This window comes from Kogia breviceps, chromosome 10 (genome assembly GCF_026419965.1).
Source record: "Kogia breviceps isolate mKogBre1 chromosome 10, mKogBre1 haplotype 1, whole genome shotgun sequence".
Lineage (NCBI taxonomy): Eukaryota > Metazoa > Chordata > Mammalia > Artiodactyla > Physeteridae > Kogia > Kogia breviceps.
Genome location: NC_081319.1, coordinates 90786726 through 90795165, shown reverse-complemented (window position 1 = coordinate 90795165; position 8440 = coordinate 90786726). Strand labels below are relative to the sequence as shown.

The 8440-nt window shown below is 41.7% G+C and overlaps 1 pseudogene; it reads left to right on the top strand.

The window, feature by feature from the left end:
• Positions 1-4568: 4568 nt before the first annotated feature.
• Positions 4569-5424, top strand: LOC131764240 (large ribosomal subunit protein uL18-like; annotated as a pseudogene).
• Positions 5425-8440: the final 3016 nt, after the last annotated feature.

Below are 8440 nucleotides of genomic sequence, written 5' to 3'. Positions count from 1 at the left end.
TACCAACAGGCCTCAAACAAGATTGACATATTAAAATCACTTTGGAGTGATAGTACCTCTCCTTATTTAAGCCATTCCCAGGAATTTGAAAGAAAGGAGCAAAAAAATTCCAGACTGGCATGATTCCACAAAACAAACTACCCAAGAAGATTCTTGTTGAGAATGCAGTGACGTGGGCATTACATACAGTAGAGAAACTGAGCTCCAGGAAGGAAAGTGACTCCCTAGACCACCCACCTCGTTAGTTAGGCTCTGAACTCTCCTTCCTTGAGGCTCCTAGGCCAGTTCTCTTGCCTCAGCACGTTTTATCTGCAAATTTAATCCACTCTCCATTGGGAAAATTGGTTATACCCTGGGAAACTGAGTGGAAGCAGAGTGGAATATTCATCTTAGCTATAAGGCCATGGGTAATCAAATACTGAGCTTTCATCTACCACCCACAAAAGAGAAGTTTAGCTTTCAAAATGTCTGCAAAAAAAGTTCTTTCAAGTTGTGTCTTTCTGACTGTAGGAAATGAGTCCTGCATGAGATGATACATGATAAAACACTTTGTGTGGGGCTGAGAGGTGCAGTGGAAGGCAATACTCTGCTGTCTTCCTCATGGAGTTAGAAATCTCCGGGTCCCAGGAGTTGATAGGTGGGCCAGTCACAGTTACAGTTACAAAGTTGTGCTTGAGGTCATGAAATGGAAACATAAATATGACAAACATTTTCTCTGGTACTAGATGACAATTTCCCAGTGCACAGAGCTCTTCAAAAAACAATATTGCTATTTAAAACAACAACAACAACAATATGCTGTTTCTTTCTACTAAATCTTTCAGCATATTTCTTATTCATTGCAAATGTCTAACACCTGTCTGTGTATAAAGGTGCTAAATCCAAGTTGGATATAACAAATCTTCATATAATGGGAGTTGTGCTTTTTCAAAGGCTTTCCTCCCCGTCGTTTCAGGAAAGTTGCCTATCTTAGAATCTCAGGTTTTTAACACTGACAGAAACTTCTTAGTTCAATATATAAAGAATCTAATCCCTTCATTTATAAATGAGAAACATGGAGGTCCTAAGAAAAGAAAGATTGTACTACAGACTAGCTCAACTAGCTCTAGGTCACAGAGCTAGTTGAAGTTTTAATAAGTGTCTCTTCAACTGCTTTTAAATCTTTGCAGAACAGATTAAAAAGAGATATAGGACTTCCTTGGTGGTGCAGTAGTTAAGAATCCATCTGCCAATGCAGGGGACACAGGTTCAAGCCCTGGTCCGGGAAGATCCCACATGCTGTGGAGCAACTAAGGCCATGCACTACAACTACTGAGCCTGCGCTCTAGAGCCCGGGAGCCACAACTGCTGAGCGCACGTGCCACAACTACTGAAGCCCACGCACCTAGAGCCCGGGCTTCGCAACAAGAGAAACCACCGCAATGAGAAGCCCGCGCACCGCAATGAAGAGTAATCCCTGCTCGCCGCAACTAGAGAAAGCCCGTGCACAGCAATGAAGACCCAATGCAGTCAAAAAATTAAAAGTTTATTAAAGAAAAAGATACTTAAAGAGAAAAGAAATACCTTTTCTTCTGTTTTCCAACCACCCAGCAGTCTAGATGAGATCTCAGGTTTAGAATCATAAATATGGGACAACAAAGTACTACAATATACAATTCATCAAATATTTTTCTTTTACCCTGAAATAACAAAATGTATCATAACCATTCATTCTTTCTCACCTTTGTGGTCAGCTTTCTATGCATGGGTTGAACTGGCTGTTCTTTGCACTGAGGTGTGCGTGTGAAGGTGTCATGTATTAACAGCTAATTAGGAGCATTTCAGAGCAGAGGTCGGCTTTGCTAACACAACCAAGTTTCTGTGTCACGGTGGTGCTGGATGCAGCTGCTGCTCTTAGGTGTCAACAAAGAAAGCCCATTACAGTGGAGACGTTAGCCTAGGGCTAGAAGAAGCCTTCTGAGAGCAGCCAAAGTCCTCATTTGGAGCCTGCCATGTAGCTGTGTTGGCTGTTGGTCTGAGCAAACTGCTAGATGCCTGGAGGCCCCTAGTAACCCACTGCTAGCTCCCAACACCTCTTATATTTACATGGAACAAACTACAGGCCCCCCAAAGGGGCAGCAAATACTTGTGAAAAGAGCCGTAGTGCTAAGAGAAGGAGACTGAGATTGTAGCCACCACTCTGCCTCTAACTGGGTGACGTTTCCATCCCATTCGCCTGCATTGTCAAAACAGTAGTTGGCCAAGCTTTCAGCCCTCAGACAGAAGTTATCAGGAAAAAGTAAGACAATTAATGAAATAGCATGCTTTGGGGGAAGGAGGAGAGAGAATGACATATTAATATAACATAACTAGGAGGTGATAAAATCTACATCTTCTATACATGATTTATCTGATTTACTACCGGCAGTATCACTAGTATATAAAATATCAAAGTTCTGTTTGATGCATTCCAGGGAATTCAATATTTTACCTTCATTGAAATTGATTAGGGTATGGTACTTTTCATTTCAGACATTTAGAATGAGAAGGAGCTGCTTTTCTAGCTTCAACTTAAGAAAAACAGCTCATGAATTCATCAGTATTCTTTCAACAACAACTCAGTTTGCACAGGCCTGTGCTCAGAGATATTGGGATTACAGCTTGGACCTGCCTGATTCTTGGAGTAATTCATACAAATGCCCTATTGAGCACCTATTCTAGATGAGGCAAAGAAGGCTGTTTTGACATCACTATTCTGAGATGGCCACTTGGCGATTGCCATCTTCACGTCCTTTTTTTTCCTTCATAGGGACCACAAAAATTTCAGAACTCTTGTCACTGGTGTTTAGTGAAAACTAATAGAAACTGATTGTCATATGGAACACAAAGGATATAATTTGTTTCACAATTACTTAGTGCTCCCAAAAAACAAACCCTAGGGACTTCTAGCTAAACACGGCAGATAAAACAAAACAAAACATGACGGAATCTCCATTCCCTCTCGAAGCCCCACTAAGATGACAGAGAATGAAAAAGCACACATCAGTAAGGACCATGGGGACAAAAGAGGAAATAGCATTATTTTGAAAGCCAGAAAGCAGATGGATGGGCAATAACTGACTTACTAGACAGGAGAAAGCTGAATGGCAAGAGCCTGTAAGAAGCAAAGCCCAAAATCAGTTTTGATGGAGCCGCTGAGGCCCCAAGAGTCTCAGCAGTAGAGGCACCAGCTGCCTCCAAAGGAGTGTGGGCAGGACTGACACCAGGAGGAGTGATTAAGAATCTGTTTAAGGAATACTTGGACCTAGATTCCCTGTGGTGTCCTGCACTGCCACTGACTATACCTTCTCAACTCAGTACAAGACTGAAGGTTTATTCTCAAAAGAGGTTGAGTGAGACTGCTCTGGACAAGGGAATGCTGGACACAGCTGAGGGCATTCATGACAAATAGAAACCAGGGAGGCTAAGAGGGGCATCTGCAGACCAACTAGTGGCACCCCCAGCAACATTTGACCCCCGGAATGCTGCATGTGCACTGGCAGGAGAAAGGAGCCTTCCTCTTTGGGTAAATGGATCAGCCCAGGAGACAGTGTCTACAGGTACTGGAGTAACTGTGGCAAGAGTGATGTCCACATCCTAATCCCTGAAGCCTGTGACTGTGTTAGGTTACATGGCAAAGGGGAATTCAGGTAGCAGATGGAATTAAGGTTGCTAATCAGCCAACCACAATAGGGAGAGTGTCCTGGTAAGTTATCCAGGTGGGCCAGTGTCATCACCAGGGTCTTTAGAAATGGAAGAGAGAGGCAGAAGAGGTCAGAGTGATGTGAAATGAAAAAGACTTGACCCACTGTTACTGGCTTTGAAGAGGGAAGAAGAGGGCCAAAGGTCAAGGAATACAAGTGGCTTCTAGAACCTGGAAAAGGGATGGAAATGTACTCTTCCCTGGAGGCTCCAGAAAGGAATGCAGCCCTGCCGACAACCTAATTTTAGCCCAGCAAGATGGAATCAGATATTTGACCCCCAGAACTGTAAGATAGTAAATTTGTGTTGCTTTAAGCAGCCAAGTTTGTGGTAATTTGTTACCATTGTAATAGAAAACTAGGGCAGACACAGACTGTTGGGGGAGCCCAAAAAAATACCTGATCACCCTACGGTGAATCTCATTTGTTACAAATCCCACACATACACTTTCATTCCTCAGAGAGGAACTTTTCAGGACTTCTGCCACTAACTTTTTAGGACTTCTCTTGAAAATGGACAAACAAGGAGTAACAGATATTTGAAAGAAATATCTAATATAAAAGGCAAAGTTCAAAATTAATAAACACCACAGAGGAAAGAGACCATTCAGGGAGCAGAAGAAAATGTAAAAAACAAACAAAACTCTCAGAGAAATAAGAGAAGATATTGCATCCATGAAACAAGAACAGAGTGCTCTTGAAAAGGAACATTCACAAGACTTAAAGCACTCTTAGAATTTAAAAATATAATAGAATAAATAAATATTAAATAGAATGGTGGATAAATAAAATTTTTAAAACTCAAAAAAAGAGGTCAATGGCAACCCATCAACATGGATCTCTGTTAAACATATCAAGAATAGGTCTTACTTTAAGAGATACCAAGTAAAATTTAAAAGAAAACAAGGGGGTAAAATTGATTGCTATGCTCAGAAACACTTGGTAATCCAGGACAAAAGTTAAGTACAACACAACCAAATAAAGAATGATCGTCCATGTAACCAACAGAGATATCATTTGTCAAATCTCTTATGCCTGAATAGAAGGGCATATGATATTCTGCGAAGAGAATGCTCATGAACTCCCAAAGCGTGGTGTGACGGTTGACCTGACAGATATGCTGTGGCATATTGTCCTGGCCTCCTGCTGGCCCGCAGACTTCTCAGTTGGTTTTGCATGGACAAGATATAAATACAATGAGGAAAGCTTTCATGGTCAGCCTGGTATCTTCACCTGCTATTTGAACTAAAATTTTGCCAGAACTACCACTGGAAATACAGTTTTGGGGGCTCTGAGGGGAGTTGTGGATGGAGGCTTATCAATGCCTCACAGTACCAAATTGTTCCCTGGTTACGATTCAGAAAGCAGGGAATTCAAAGCAGAAGCACCTCAGAAGCACATTGTGGCTCAGACGTTGCAGATGATATGAGTTACCTTATGGAAGATGATGAAGATGCTAGCAAGAAACAGTTCTCCCAATACATAAAGAACAACATAGCTGCAGACACGATGGAGGAGAGGTACACAGAAACTATACTACTGTATGAGAGAATCTGGCCTGTCAGAAGAAGCCTACGAAAGAAGTTAAAAAAAAAAAAGAGTTGGAACTTGGAACTGTTCCAGAATGTCTCTTGCTCAGAAGAAAGATCAAGTAGCTCAGAAAGCAAGCTGCCTCAGAGCTCAGGAGTGGACCACTGAGAGATAAATCAAACCACAATTTTCTATGAAGATTTTTCAGATAAAGACAATAAACTTATTGACAAAGCAGCTAAAACCACCACCAACAACAACAACAAAAACCTTCATGAAAGTAAAACAAGTGAAAAGTTTTTAAAATAAGAGAAAATAAGATTTTAAAAAATTATCTGTAAAGGATAGCCAATAGAAGTCCCGTAATAAGTAGAAAAGTTATTAGATTGGGTCAACATGCAATCAGATGAATGAAAAAGGACGCCCACTGAGATATATCATTGTCTTTATTTTCCAGAAGTCCAGAAACAGAGATGATTCTGAAAAATTCTAGAGAGGAAAGCCTGATTATGGACAAAGGATCAGGCATCAGAAGGTCTCAGAGGTCTTAAAAATAGTATTGGAAGTAGAAAAGCAGTGCCTTAACAATTCTGAAGAAAATAATTTCCACCTTAGAACTTCCATCCACGCTGTTAGACAGGTCTGCTGGTGGGGGTCGCATTTCAAACAATCAAAGTCTCAAAAAGTTGCTGCCTGTGCACCCTTTTCCAGGAAACTACTAGCGAATACCCTCCAAAATAAGGAGAAAGAAAGAGGACACCAGTAGACAAGAAACAGGGCGTTCTACAGAAGAAAGTAGCCAAGGGAACCTCAGAGTGACTACTATGCAACAGGGCCAGAGAAGACCGAGTCCAGATTGAATAGAAGGATGGAGGGCTCCAGAGGGATGACTCCAAGGGGGTCAGGGAAGAAATTGATCATTCATCTGTTGTTCTTAGGAAATGTATACTTACCGCAGAGTTTGGAGATGAATAACTGGCAAAGCACATAGAAAAGCTTTAGCAAACAACTCAAAACAAGACAATTATTTACTCAGAGGATCAGAGCAAAAATCCTCATGTAAGAAAGAAAATATAATCCCAGTTCACTGTGAGATCTAGTTATAAGTAAACGTCCATCATTGTAATAGGGTCAATATTAAATACTCATTTAACTCTGACGGGTGATATATGATATGCCTATGTAAAGTGAATGGTGGCGAGGGAAAGTACCTATGTGTACATATCCTACTTGTGTGTAGTAGATTGCAAAAATGGCCACGATTTTCTTCTCCCTGTATCCTTCACGATGAGACTTTATAGCACCTCCCATCAGGAGGTGGAGTCTATTCGTCTTCTACTCAGATCCAGCTGGCCTTGTGAGAGAAAGAAGTGGGAGCACCAGAAAGCCAGTTCTGAGCCTGGGCCTCAGGAAGCTGCATGTGCTTCCACTCGGACCCTCGGGACCCTGCCCATCCTCTCTGTGAACGTGCCTGGCCTCACCTGCTAGAGGATGGAAGACCACGTGGAGAGTAGAAGAGCCACCCTAGCTGAGGCCACTCTGGTCAGCCAGCCCCCAGCCACCCCCGTAACTGACCACAGCCGACCATGAGCTCAGCCAAGACCAGAATTGCCCAGCCCAGCCCAGTTCAAACGGCTGATCCACAGAATTGTGAGTACATAAATGGCTGGTTTAAGCCAGGACATTTGGGGATGATTTGTTACACAGCAGAAACGAATTGATACTATGCGTATGTGTGCCCGTATGTCTACAGGAGGATGTTAATGCAGTAAAGTGAAGTTTTTGTGTTCTGTAGTGGGAAATCATTACATCTATCTAAATCTGAAAAAGCAAGCAACACAAGAGAAGCAGGTTGTTTAGAAAAACGGTGACAAAAGCAGTGAATGGATTTTTAAATGGATATCCAAGGAGTGTAAATCAGGAGTCGGGATGGATAGGGGTTTTCACTACAGGCTGTGTGGAATTGTTTGATTTTTAAAAATTAAGTACACGTTTCATTTTGATAAAACTGCAAATTAAGTGGAAATAAAAAAGAAAAATAACTAAACTTCCCAGTTATTGGTAGTCAGCTGGTGTAGAGCATCGGCCCTTGCCAGCAGTAGTCACGTGTTCAACAAATGCCCCGGCAGCTGGAGGAATTTCCTACTAACACCTTAAGCCACAGCCAACCCAGTTTTCCCTTTTGATTAGTATTCAGTCTTCTAGCTTGCATACTTGTGGTTAGTACACAGTGGGAGAACTGAAAAAAAAAAAAAAAAAAAAAGCACATGAAAAGTTAGATGCTGAGCCTCAGACACTGCAGGTGTCCTTCACGTTGGCAGTCTCCATCCTAACAGTCAAATAAGGACCACAAACATCAAAACGTAATGGAAATCTAGCTGCAACCAAAAGCAGGCCATGGAAAAACTGGTCACTAAAAATCATTCTGTGGTAACATTGTTGAATTGGCCTGGGGAAAAGATGGAGCAAAGCAAAACACACACAAATGCAGCAACAATATCTATCGTCAGACAATCACCCTCTTCTTCCCTCATAGTATACTTTCTGTGCTTTCAATGTACTTTTTTCTTTGTAAGGATTCTTTTTCAGTCTGTTTATAGAATTCTGTTTCCTCTGTTACGTCGGGATAAAGTAAGTGATATTTTGAGAAGACACAGAAGGTAAAAAGAAGATACTGGATTCTAAGTGATGTGTTTATTAGTCAGAATAGATAGATGCCGTCGTAATGAAAACCCCCAAGTCTCTAGGACTTAACATCACAGGCTACATCTTCAAAGTTAGGTCTTCAGAAGAACTCTGGTTATCTAATGCACTCAAGATCCGAGCTGATGCACCCTTCCGTGAGCACTTCTTCTCAAAGCTGACCGGAAGTGACACTCATCACTTCCGCTCGTATTTTTTTAGCCATCTTCACATGGCCGTGTCTAAATTCAAATGGGTGGGAACATGCAATTCTACCAAGTACCCAGAAGGAGAACTGGAATATTTGTGACATATGCCAACTCAATATGCTATTCTCCCTGCCGTTCAGCATAGTCATACGTCACCTAGAATATAAATGAGTTCTGTGTATTTTTAATCCAAAGTATAGGAACTTTTCCTCGATGTGTTTTACTCTGGAAAAGTATTGTGCTTTAGAGGCAGATGATGCATCTGACTAAGGGGGAGGGCCTGGGAGGTTACATGAGGTT